Raw genomic sequence first — 12,896 nt, forward strand, 5'->3', positions numbered from 1 at the left:
TGGCGCCGTGTGTAAGGAAGCCTGTCGCATCCTCGACGGCAAAATCATCACCACCCACACTCTCACGTGGTTCCCCGCTCACATGGGATCCATCACGGGAGGCCCCAGAAACCTCAACGAGCTGGCCCACTCCAAGGCGCGAGGTCTCACTTTCCGCGACCATGGAGAACTCCAACGCCGGCCCGCAGCGGTGGAGAATAGAGATCAACCGACCACATATAACGAAATTGCGCAGCACTTTTATCTCGGCAGGAGAGAGTTTCCCCTTCCACACAAGAAGTTAAATAGAGCGCAGGCATTGACCCTCAGATTACTGCAAACAGGCTCTTATCCCAGCCCGGCTTTATTCCACAAAATTTATCCCGACACCTATGCCACTAGTTCTTGCAGGCATTGCAATGACATCGCTAGCCTAGATCATATGCTCTGGCGTTGCCCCTCGTTACGAGGCACAGAAGAAATCAATGAAGAAAAGTGGCTCTCCGCTATCAAGAGCCCTGATGCTGGGGTGCAACTATGGGCTGTCCAGAGGGCCCACGATGCGGCGGTCGGGCAAGGCCTGGCTGTCCCAACGTGGGAGCGGCCCGCAGCGCGCTGAGTCGCGTACCTCAGGACCTTATTAAAGTTTCGCATCCATCCATCCATCCAGTCATTCCTTGCAAGTTGCGTGACAAGTTTAACTCACCATGTAGCTGTCAAGCGAAATGCGCCAATAAAGTTCCACAGCGAAATTGTATATGAGTAGCCGATTCGTCCGTCTGTCGGTCGCCTGGGGTGCGTTCGCAGATCGTTGTTCGGCGCGTTCGTTCGGTTACCGGCTAGCGCGATTGGCCTATTCCACGCAGGGGCTCTATTTTGGACAGGCATGGTGGCTGCACAGCCGCCATTATCCGCCATGTTTACTCTCTTATTGGCTGTGGCGAGCTAACGTGCCTTGAAATTTTTGCCGGGAAACGGAAGTTTTGCGGAATGTCATTTTGCGTTTTCATCAAGATGACGAAACGTGACGTGGAGCTGCAAATTTTATGGACTAATACATTTTTTTGGTCCTTGGCAGATATATTGTGATGTTAGTCCTTCAAAAAGAATGTGAGCGGTAGCGTGCAGAAGCCAGTGCAATGCATCTGCAATTGCGCGAATATGTGGTGGCGATTCAAGATATGCGCCATGCCAGCTTGCTGATTGGCTGAAGGAATATCTCGTGAGGAGCGTCACAGGAAGGGCTGTTTTGTAATCGTCATTTTGACGATGCGTGACGTTGCACTGGGCCGCCATTGCTGGGATTTTCCGCCATAATTTTTGCTGCGACGAGCCGCGCGAATTATGCTAATGAGCAGCCATATGCAATGGCAGCCGAGAGGAATGCGTATCGCCACATTTTCCCCGTCGTTTGGCGCCACGAAAATCTTTTGTTCATAACGCGTGCTCATAGTATTTGCATCGCTCTCTGGTGGTGTTGGCATTTGTGTCTGGGGCCATCGTTTTTTTAAAAGAACGCGTTTATACGAAATAATATTGGTTGAATATAGCAAACTTTCAGCAATGTTGTCCACTTTTCACTGCTGCATTTGTATTGTAATCGAGATTAATGCCTTTTTGCACAATCAGACGTCATGACAACGGCCTCTTTCTAATTTATAAAAAGAAATGTACGCAAGGCGGCGCCTTGAAGTTTCCTCCCGCGGTGAGTAACCAGCGAAATGAACAAGAGATGGCAGCGCCGGCGCTTGCGTCGCACTAGTGGTTATCTCTGGCGCCCGCAACGCTATCGGTGATATTCGGCCGTTTCTCAGCTAGCCGAGTCGGGCTGAGTCACTTGCGTTTCACGAAATAGCGATAACGTGGCCTAGAACGTGCGCGCATCACCACTGGTAGGTCGCGTATGTTGTCTCAAGCAAGAAAACAAGCGCGTTGGCGCCAACATGCGATGACTCATTGCATTTTCCGGGGACATGCATCCTAGCTATTGAAGCAGACGACGGCTTGCACGCAGCAGACGACGGAAGCGCGAAGCGTTTTCGACTGAAGAATCATACGCTTTGAGATAGCTGCTTTATTTTTACTGCGGAGGAAAACTGTTTTGCTTTACCGATAACGCTACATTCAGTGCCTTCATTTCAGTTTCTTAGGCGAAACGTCAAGTTGGCGTCACGTTACGTAATCAAAACTGGGCCACCAGCGCCATTTTGTTTGCGTCGCGCCTACGTCACGCACCGAAGAAAATGGCGGAATGTCCAGAATAGCGCCCCAGATGTCGCCAGCCGCGGGGCGCGGCCACGATTTTGGTGACGTCAAAATGACGACACGCTCCTGTCAATCATCGTGCAACCGAGCACGTCGTCTACTAGGCGCCGAATCCGACGAAAGTTGGGAAGTTTGGACGATCATACGTCGTTAGGAGACGGGATTCGCAAGGCGCGTCTCGTGGATTGGATTGGATCCAACCGGCGGCTGCGGAATCGCACGTTCCAGGGCGCTATTCTCGACACGCATGGCGGCTGCACGGCCGCCATTATCCGCCATGTTGACTCTCTGATTGGCTGTGGCGAGCTCACGTGCCTTGAAATTTGTGCCGGGAAGCGGAAGTATTGCCAAATGCAATTTTGCGTTTTCATCAAGATGACGAAACGTGACGTGGAGCTGCAAATTTTGTAGACTAATACATTTTTTGGGTCCTTGGCAGCTATACTGCGATGTTAGCGCTTCAAAAAGAATGTGAGTGGTAGCATGCACAACCAGTGCAATGCATGTGCAGTTGCGCGAATATGTGGTGGCGATTCAAGATATGTGCAATGCCAGCTTGCTGATTGGCTGAAGGAATATCTCGTGAGGTGCGTCACAGGAAGGGCTGTTTCGTAAGCGTCATTTTGACGATGCGTGACGTTGCGCTGGGCCGCCATTGCTGAGATTTTCCGCCATAATTTTTGCTGCGACGAGCCGCGCGAATTATGCTAATGAGCAGCCATATGCAATGGAAGCCGAGAGGAATGCGTATCGCCACATTTTCCCCGTCGTTTGGCGCCGCGAAAATCTTTTGTTCATAACGCGTGCTCATAGTAATTGCATCGCTCTCGGGTGGTGTTGGCATTTGTGTTTGGGGCCATCATTCTTTAAAAGAACGCGTTTATACGAAATAATATTGGTTAAATATAGCAAACTTTCGTCAATGTTGTTCACTTTTCACTGCTGCGTTTGTATTGTAATCAAGATTGATGCCATTTTGCACAATCAAAAGTTATGAACGGCGTCTTTTTAATTTATAAAAAAGAATGTACGTTAGGCGGCGCCTTGAAGTTTCCTCCCGTGGTGCGAGTAACCACCGAACTGAACAAGAGAGATGGCAGCGCCGGCGCTTGCGTCGCGCTAGAGGATATCTCTGGCGCGCGCAACGCTATTGGGGATATTCGGCCGTTCCTCAGCCAGCCGAGTCGGGCTGAGTCGCTTGCGTTTCACGAGATAGCGATAACGTGGCCTAGAACGTGTGCTCATCACAACTGGTCGGTCGGGTACGTTGCCTCGAGGTAGAAAACCAGCGCGTTGGCACCAACATACGATGACTCATTCCATTTCCCGGGGACACGAATCCTACACTCTAAAAATTTTAACACTCTTAAGGGCGTAAATGACTTGTCCCATGGGTGACACCCTTTTTGGGTGTATTGCTACACCTCAAGCAAAGGGTGCAAATTAACACCCTACAAGAGAAGGGGTGTTAATATGACGTCACCTCGCCTATGGGTGTAAAGCTAACAACACCCTTTCTATATGGGGTGTAACAGAGACACCACCCCTTCAATATGGGTGTAGCATGGACAACACGTTTCCAAAAGGCTGTTATCCATGCAAGTATTTTAGCGTTCACTACAGCCATGTAGTTAATGGGCAGACTAGCTGTTGTGAATGCTGCCTAGCCTTAGCTATGGTACTACCTTGTTCAGTATGAGCCAGAATCTGCGAGGCGTCGTGATATTGCGCTTCTGGTCCGTCATGTGGTAGCATAACGTGCGACCCTTTCAGGCAAACAATTGAAGGTTTCACCATTGCAGCAAGGCACACAGGCCATGCTTTTCGTAATCTTCCTCTGCAGTGATAGTACACTGCCGGTCGGATGCAGAGCGCAATAACAATGCGCGCTGCACTAAGGACACAGGATCTCCCGCACCTTGGTGCACCAGTACTTATCACCCCGTGGAAACAGCACACAGCCAAAAGCATAGTTACATGCATTTCAGAAATAATTAAAAACCTCCACTTTTCTTGGTCAAACATTTTCGCAACACCTGCTCGATCAGGAGGGAAAGACACCACAGCTCGTTGTTGTAGCTCATATTGAATGCAATAGAGCACAAGCAATGCATGGATTGGCGACGGTAACAAGTACAGTACTACAGAAGCATATGTTTGCCTGTCAAACAGTTTTTTGCCGTTTTAAGCACACATTTTACACCTCTATTCATCAAAGTTGTCATTTATCGCCACGGGATGCTTCTACTACTGCTTTGACACATGACTTAAAGGTAGCACTCAAAGCCAAAGAACAAAGTGCTTCCACGTCGAATCATGTTTCAGCATTTACGAACAAAACAGCATGTGTAGCTGTCCTTGCTGTTCAATATATAAGCATGCACTATTTCCTGAAATATATGTATGCTCCATTTACTGAAAGATACCTGCTTATACCCAATAACTTAGTTTATTTTTCACCATGTGCTTGCATTGAATATTGCAAAGGCATTGTAAGTTAAGCTACCAGAACAACAATCAGCTAGTCTAAGGTTACCTAATTGAACAACATCATTGTAAAATTTGTGACGAAATGTCAGAAGTATTTATTTCATTCAAGAGAAATGGTTACATAATAATGTTTGCACATTTTAAAAGTAAAAAGGAAGATGAGTAAAACCATACCAATACAAAGACATAAGCACCGAATAATGGCACAGGCTTGCTCAATTAAATTTTAAGCAGAACAGTTTTTTTAAATAACCTCACTACTAAATATCACGTTTTCATTCGAAAAGCACTGCATCTTATTATAAAGCACAAAAATAACCGGTCACATAAGTAAGAACAAGTCTGAGTGTGTCTTTAACACAAGGATAAAAAGTTGGGCGAGTTGGTACAGTAACATGATCTTGGATTGTAGCGCGAAGTGGCATGGACACAGACTAGAAGCAGACAGGATGAGCGCTAACTCTCAACTAAATTTTTGCGAGCTAGTCTCTTATCAAGTATACCTGTAGGCATTGCGACCATTGTGCTCCCAAGATGCATGAGGCATTAGTCATTGCAGAGTTGTAAGGACATGACAATCCTAGGATGATTATGTTCTTGAGGCTTTTTTTCCCCACTTTCCATCTTTTGAAACGTGTATACTTTAGTCATGAATACAAAAATGCTACAACTGGCGTGTGATAAGTTTTGCATCTTATTTCCTAGCAGCTCATTGAAACAAGCCACGATGACAAATTTATATGCTGTTACCTCATCAGACATTCAAATTTCTTAAACACAAACAAAACCAGATAGGCATTAGAGTGAGCATCACTTAAATACATTACACTGGTTTAAAGTTATTGCGCCACTTTGTGCCAGGTAAAAACGTTAGAAACATCAAAAAGTTTAAGATTCTACGGCCAACAGTGAAAACTAAAAAAAAATCATTAAGCTTTCTTAAACGGGTACAGGAGCTTTACAACTAGCCGTCTTGGTGATGGACACGCAGATAGATGGGCAGCCATTCCACTGAGACGAGAATGTTGAGGGCTTCGCATGGAAGTCTGTGAGACACTGCAGATTAGTTCTTGGTCCACATGAAGGAGGTTGCTTGCATACACGTCTGGGCCACCATACTGAATGCATGGTGTTACCGGAACTTTTTCCCCCTGCATTGTGGTAAAAAAGCATGGTTAAGTTTATACGATATTTAATATGCAAAAAAAAAGAGGTGAGACAAGCAGACAGGACACGAGAGTAGAGAAGTGAACACGAACGCGAAAAACATGAAAAATTTCATTAAATCGTTTTATTAGATAAAATTTTTATACTATGTGTCATTCATTATGAGGGTTCATAACCGCAACACATTTAATATATAAGCAGGTAGAATTATCAGCTTGGTCAGTTTGTACAAGCTCGTTTGAGGCAAAAAATCGAGTTCCACAAACACAAGCTCAACATTCTTGATTGAAAAAGGAACACTTCACATGACATGCAGGCCTGTTAGTGGAAATTGCACAGTTCAAGAAAAACAAATTAAAACTCACAGACCGATCCTGAAAAAGGAATAAGCACCTGCTACTGCAAAAAGCGAATTAATTGATAGGTTTTAGTAGCACAAGGGCATCTTTGGCCAATTAGCGCCAAGCCTATACTGCAAAAAATAAACTTAGTGCATCTTTACAAAGCAAATATATAAAGATGACTAATGCCTCTCTGCACTACAGTTGCTTTGCTCTAGCGTGAAGTCATTTTAATGCATGCACACGTACATACACATGCTACACCCAAGTGTAACAGCTGCAGAATTAAAATTGGGCATCAACAAAGTCGCAACATTTAACCATTGATCCCAAGCTGTACTAGTGACTGGAGGTAGTACCAATATCGCCAATGACGAGTTGCACTCTTTCTGCCCGATGTTATGCTGCTCGTATTGTCAAAGATGAGTTACAGTCGGCATTGAGGGAAAGCTGCCCTCAAGAGCAGCTCTTATTTTTGTGTTATTTCTAACCAGAGACAAATGAAGTAATATATTTTTAGAATGAGAATGATGCCGAAAAATTGAGTACGTAAAAAATTTGGTGCATTTTTCCGGAATTAACTTGGGGGTTAACGGCTAAAGCGGCAATCTAGACACTAGAACAAGTTTTGACATGTTTGTTACCAGTGAATGCTAGAAAATATGTTGGCATTCTGTAGTTTTGTCCAACAATGCAAAAGGGATTCTTAATAACTGATGAAATAAATGGAAAAGTATCGTGAAGTATATTTCATGAATGTAACGCAGAATCACTCAACTTCTGTTACTATATAATCTCCACTAGATTAACCTGCACTTTCTGAACTAGTTCAGGAGGTGCTGAATTTCACTCCTCATTCCACCAGTTCAACGTGGCAGCACCTGCACGTTGCGATTCGTTTTACTTAGTGCAGGCTTTGTACAGGGCGAGTTCACAGCATTCCCTGCACTTGGCCGAAAGGTAGTGCATGTTTACGCAGCAGGTGTGGTGCCGCTTCTGCACGAGTGAGGCGCAGAAATCAGTTTCATACAATAATTACTAGAGGGAACTCTGACGTTAGTGTCCACAGGAGATCAAACAAGAACGGCTGTAGCAGCATGGAAATTATGGGAAGTACATGGATTTGCCTAAACTTCATCTGTTTGGCTTCAAACGGCTTTGTGACTTTGTAAACTAGTCATTCTCAACAATATACTGTGTAATAAATAAATAAACATGAAAATCGTCCGACGACAGGATTCAGACACAGGAACTCTAGAACAGAAGTCTGATATTGAAACCATTAAGCCACGGAGGCATGTAACGACAAGCGAGTGCAACGCCCTGATGAATTTATCGCGGGCATACCAGTGCCTTGAGACGCTTGGCGCCCTTCGATTTGGCTACCTGGACAAGCTCAATCGTTGCAATTAATAGCAATTGTGCGTGTTGACGCCGTCTTCTGCACTTCGAAGATTATAGACTGCGCTGAAATTTACGACAATGAGATTTATATAGCGTATAATATACGAAGCCACAAGAACGTCTGAATTCACAAGCACGATTATCCGACAAATCCATGTGCTTCCCATCATTCCCATGGTGGTACGACTGCAGCGCCAGAGTTCCCTCTAGTACTTACTGTAAGAAACTATGGCAGAAATAACCGAAGTGCCTCGCATTTTGTTCTGGAGTAATAAACTAAGTTTTGCTGGTCCCATAAATCTTACTGGTCATTAATTCCAAGTTTTAGTGCAGTCACATGTCTAGTAACCAATTGTGGTATTTTGCATAAACATTGCAAAGCCAACTGTGGTGAATGTTCACCCTGGTAAATTGTTTATGATGGAGTAGCATAGACTACTGAAGCAATCTCTGGAAGGCAAGTCAAGTAATTTTCTTATTAGCAGCCTCTAAACAGCATTCGAGCTTATGACACATGCACCTCAGATATGGAAATATTTCCTTGACTCAGCAAGAAGCGATGCTTCATGTTCCACGAGGCTACCTCTATCAAAGCAGTATTGGTGCTCTCTATAAACAATGCCAATGCATATTATCCAAATATTTTTCAGGGGCAACAGTTATGCCTGAAATCATGCTAGATTAGTTTTTTTAAACACTTGCTCAGACCATGTTAGAAGTGCTTCTTAAAATCCTCCTATTTATTAGACTAGTCATATATCTGTACACAAAGGCTACTAATTAGGTCCCATGCTATATCATCTTAACAAAAACTTCACTTAGTAATACACATGCTATGATAAGATTTGAGACCACATTGAGATACTGAACAAGGTGAATTCATTATTTTTAAAATCAAGCTCCTGTTCTTCCAAAGAAGAAAGGATACTGAGGGTCAAAATTTTTCTGAATCACAGCTGGAAGATGCCAGGGAAGGCACGTGGAAACTTATTTGTAATTTTCTATTTAAATGTAGAAATGATAAAGGGAAATGAAAATGGTAAAAAAACAACAACCAGGCATGGGGGGAGAACGAACCTACAGCCTTTGCATTAGGCATGCGATGCACTAACCACTGTGCCACCGAGGCAGCATTCAACCGTCCACAATGGCCCCTAAGATTGTCGACGCTCGAACACGGCAGTAGTACCACAGTGGTTAGTATATCACATGTGTAATGTGAAGGTTATGGGTCCGTTCTCCACCCACAGGTGGATATCTTTTAATCCACTTTCACTTACCCAGAATTTATCATTTCTATACTTCATATAAAAAAACTTAACACATGTTCCTGTATGCTTTCCTTGGCCTCATTATCTGCTGGCTTCTTCCAGTTCTGTTACTTCCAACACTTATACATATTCTAATCTGGTAAGTAAACAGTTCTGCATGATGCTGGAATACAATATAAACATTATTGCATGGCAGTGTTATGTAGAATGCCTTACATTGCCCAGGCAAGGTGTATTTATGTCAATCTGGAAAAAAAAAACCATTTCCACTCTAGGCAGAAATGCTGTGTACTGCTGTGTGCAACAGGGTTTAACGAAAACAACTTGTTCAGAAATAAAGCCACCAAACAACGAGGAAACATGAAAACTAGATGAAAATTTGTGCAGTTGCATGTTAAAAATTTAGCACAGCAACAGATAAAGACATAATGAAGGAAGCGCGAGGATGGTTTATTTTGGACACACGAGGCAATATACTTCAAAGATGCATATGAGCTTACACGTGGAGAAATATTGTTTATGTAGTAGCTAAACTACGAACAGGCCTAGAACACACTGATACAAGGTGTCGAGCATGTCAATCTTATCATGCCCTTAAGTCAAAGAAACATGGCTGTTTCTCATGATTCGCTACACATGGCTGGCTTACACAACTTAGCCACTTCTATATATGCCTTGTAATTACCAGGTGGTCTGTATAACACATGCAAGCTTTAAATATGTACAACTGCAACGTAGCTGGACAGCACCAAGGTAATGTCGTTTGCCATCGTTTTGAGGAAGTGAAACCAATTCTTGCATTTTTCGTAATTAGGTAATTAGTTAACGATTACTTAACTGCTCAAATATTATATTCAAAGCAAAAGTGTCAGTGCGAAAATTGTAGAGCATCCTGAAAAATTCCCAATCCAGCTTTCTACTGCTCAATAGGTGCAACAAATGTTTCAAGCTTGAAAGAAGCCAGTGAACACATGCAAGTGCCGTGCAACTAACCACTCGTGCACCTGAACACCATTTGGCTCCTCCTTTCATGCTTGAAAAAAAACTTTTTGAAAAGAATATTTTAGAAATTGATTAATTATTGACTATGTTTTAGGCAAAAAGCATGAAATAGTGTGACTGCCACCTCCATTTTCGGCGACATGAATTGACTCCATTTTCATGTCCAAATCCAGCTATACATGGTGCGTGTTTTGAGCTGGTTCTGCAATTTAGGCTGGTTTTGACTAATTGAAGCTTCGCACTTTAATAATGGAGTCAGGTTAAAAAGAAATTGGTACATTAACAGTCGCTGTCAGTACTCCATACTCCTTTAACTTAGTGCAAAGTGCTTGTGAGCCAAGAAGTTGGTAGTTCTAAGCAGTATTTCTCATTTTGACCTAGTGTTATAGCCCACTTACTATGATGCCATGCTGCTCAGTCATGCTGGTCCCAGCTTCAATCTAGGCCATGACAGCTGCCCTCCAATGAGGGTAAAATGCAATAACGCTTATGCACTTATATTCAGGTGTACATTAAAGAAGGCCAGGTTCCCAAAACTTCAGGCTGTGACTTTGGTATGTAAAAGCCCATAATTTAATTTTAATATCTAAAGGTGCTTTATTAGGAGCAGGGGCATCATTTTGAGCTTTTACTGCACTGCCATGGCACCAAGAAGCTCTAAGTAAATAAAACAATTTCATAGACAATGTACATATCTTGCAAACATTTACAAACACTTCTCTGCATGCACCTCTGTTGCTGTTATATTTAGATCCGTATGCCAAGGCGGGTTATGATGTTAGAACTTGTTTCAAACTTGTTTTTTTACCGCTTTAAAGTTGTTGGTTACCTTGCATCTCATTGTGTGTCGAACGCACATTTTTGTGCATCAATTTCTTCAGAAAGTGAACTCCTCTTTATTTATTTGTGCATGCAAAAAGGGTTCAGAAGAACTGCTTTCTGAAGGTCTGTATAAGAACAAAAAACAATTCTATGTAGGCTGCACAAAGAGAAAGGATTGGTTTGTAAATATGTTATTTAGTTCTTAAAAAAAGAGGCAGCTGTCAGTATTCTGTTCCAAAGTAAAAATTGGCCCTACCTGGCTCTGCTTCAGTTTCCGATGTTGATGGTCCATTGGGGGGCACTCAACTGATAGGCTGCACTTTGGCGATGTCGGGTGTGCTGTCACCAGGCCCAAGGTCGATCGACAGCCTCACCAAAAGTCGAGTCCAAACGCTATAAAAGAAATATCTCATCATTTTGCTATCAGTTTTGTCATCTTGCGTGTTTCACACACGGCCGTCAGTGGAATATTTCGTCACTTGGATACTGAAAGAAATTCAAGCATTTTCTGGCAGCCAAGCTGATGATGATGATGTGTGGTGTTTTATGGCGCAAGGGCCACGTTTGGCCAAAGAGGGCCATGACAAGTGGTAATGTTGACGATGTGTTATGGAAGATGTAACTTGGCTGTAAGCTGGCCTAAAAATTGTCGCTGTAAAGTGCGTAAAATCTACGTGCTATAAAATTATGGCGATGACTAATGACAAATAGTATGAACATTAAAATCCATCGTGGAAGAATGATGCAAAATAGAAAATATATAGGATGGTAAAATTACTTGGAGCACTGCTGCCTCGCCAGAGCCCTTGAAACACAAGGGCCTAGAGGCATGTGCTATACGAAAGAGCTATCACAGCAGCATCCTCTGAAGAGAGGACGGCAGCCAAGCTGAATACACAGTAAATGGAGAACATTAAAGAGCAAATGCAGTTGTCACATTAGATTGATCAAGTACAGCAGAAATGGAAAGTAAATCAGTGATACTCTGTTGGCTTTGAATGCAAGAAACGTAAAAACAGGTACTTGCAGCCACGCCACATTGAATTTCCCGCGTTTGCTACACCTCACAAGTTTGGCATCGTCCGGTACTCGGGGATAGTAACCGCTTAAAATCAAGATGAACGAGCGTCGGCATAAATTAACAGGATACTTAACCAGGCAATATTGGCGCATAAAACAACTCACGTAGCCAAGCTACTGTCAATTACCCGATGACGCATCTGCGGGCGAATTCAAAAAGGAAAGAGTTTCACTTGTTTCACGCCTACTAAGCTAAGACAGAATTCGAGTTTCTTACTAAACTATACTGGATATTTACGCTCCGAATAAAACGCTGGAAATTTTGTTACGTCACATTGCATACGTATGAAAGTGAGGAAATTGCTTTTGTTGTATTCTGCCCAGACGGCATGCAGCAGCTACCTCTCATGCAACAAAAGCATGAAAGTGGTACTCGTGACACCGAAAACAAGCATATACAGCGCCAACGTTACGCCCCTTGGAGTTGGAACTAAGCACGATAAAGCCAGTTAGTTTTCTAGCTTTCATAACGCCATGAACACGACCAAACATCGAGCGAAACAACTCTCTAGTCTCGAAAATTATTACCGCTTCCATTTATATACTTATCGCTGCCACAAGCAAAAGTCAATGGGCTAGCTGTCCACAAGCCGCAGATTAGACTGACAGCAACATATTACGGTAACGTAAAACAATTTCCACGCTAACTTAGCAGCCGCGGTGCGCTCTAAATGCCAAAGTTCTCGTTTGCCGCTCGAAATTCACACCATGATGACGGGCACTGCATCTTTCACATGAAATATTGCACGCTTTGCGCCGGAGCTCAATAGGAGGGCGAAACGCATTTGCACGTACCTGAAATCCGCATGCCGGAAACCCGTTGACGCTTCCGAGAACAGAGCGCACAGCCATACACCCGTACGGCGGCTTGACTTGGACGTGAGGCACTTCTACCAAACATTTCACATGCGACATGCTTCACACCGATTGCGCGAACACCAAAAAATGACGCAGGCCGCATTGCGACGCCGAGCAGACGTGCATCCACCGATGAGCTGCGTGCGCGGATTGCAGAGAACAAAGCCATACAAAACGTTAGGCGCGAGAAGATGGCGGCTCTCGTTGCGAAGACGAA

At 43.6% G+C, this 12,896-nt stretch overlaps 1 long non-coding RNA gene across 2 annotated transcripts; it reads right to left on the minus strand.

The window, feature by feature from the left end:
• Positions 1-4,805: 4,805 nt before the first annotated feature.
• On the minus strand, positions 4,806-12,896 carry LOC139052263 (uncharacterized). Of its 2 annotated transcripts, XR_011509805.1 has the most exons (3): positions 12,617-12,896; positions 10,998-11,134; positions 4,806-5,885 (listed from the first exon to the last, which is right to left on the minus strand). It is a non-coding gene; the product is annotated as an uncharacterized lncRNA (long non-coding RNA). The 2 variants fall into 2 exon arrangements; XR_011509804.1 differs by lacking the exon at positions 12,617-12,896 and having other exon boundaries at positions 10,998-11,794.

Source organism: Dermacentor albipictus, unplaced genomic scaffold (genome assembly GCF_038994185.2).
Source record: "Dermacentor albipictus isolate Rhodes 1998 colony unplaced genomic scaffold, USDA_Dalb.pri_finalv2 scaffold_21, whole genome shotgun sequence".
NCBI classification, from domain to species: Eukaryota; Metazoa; Arthropoda; class Arachnida; order Ixodida; family Ixodidae; genus Dermacentor; species Dermacentor albipictus.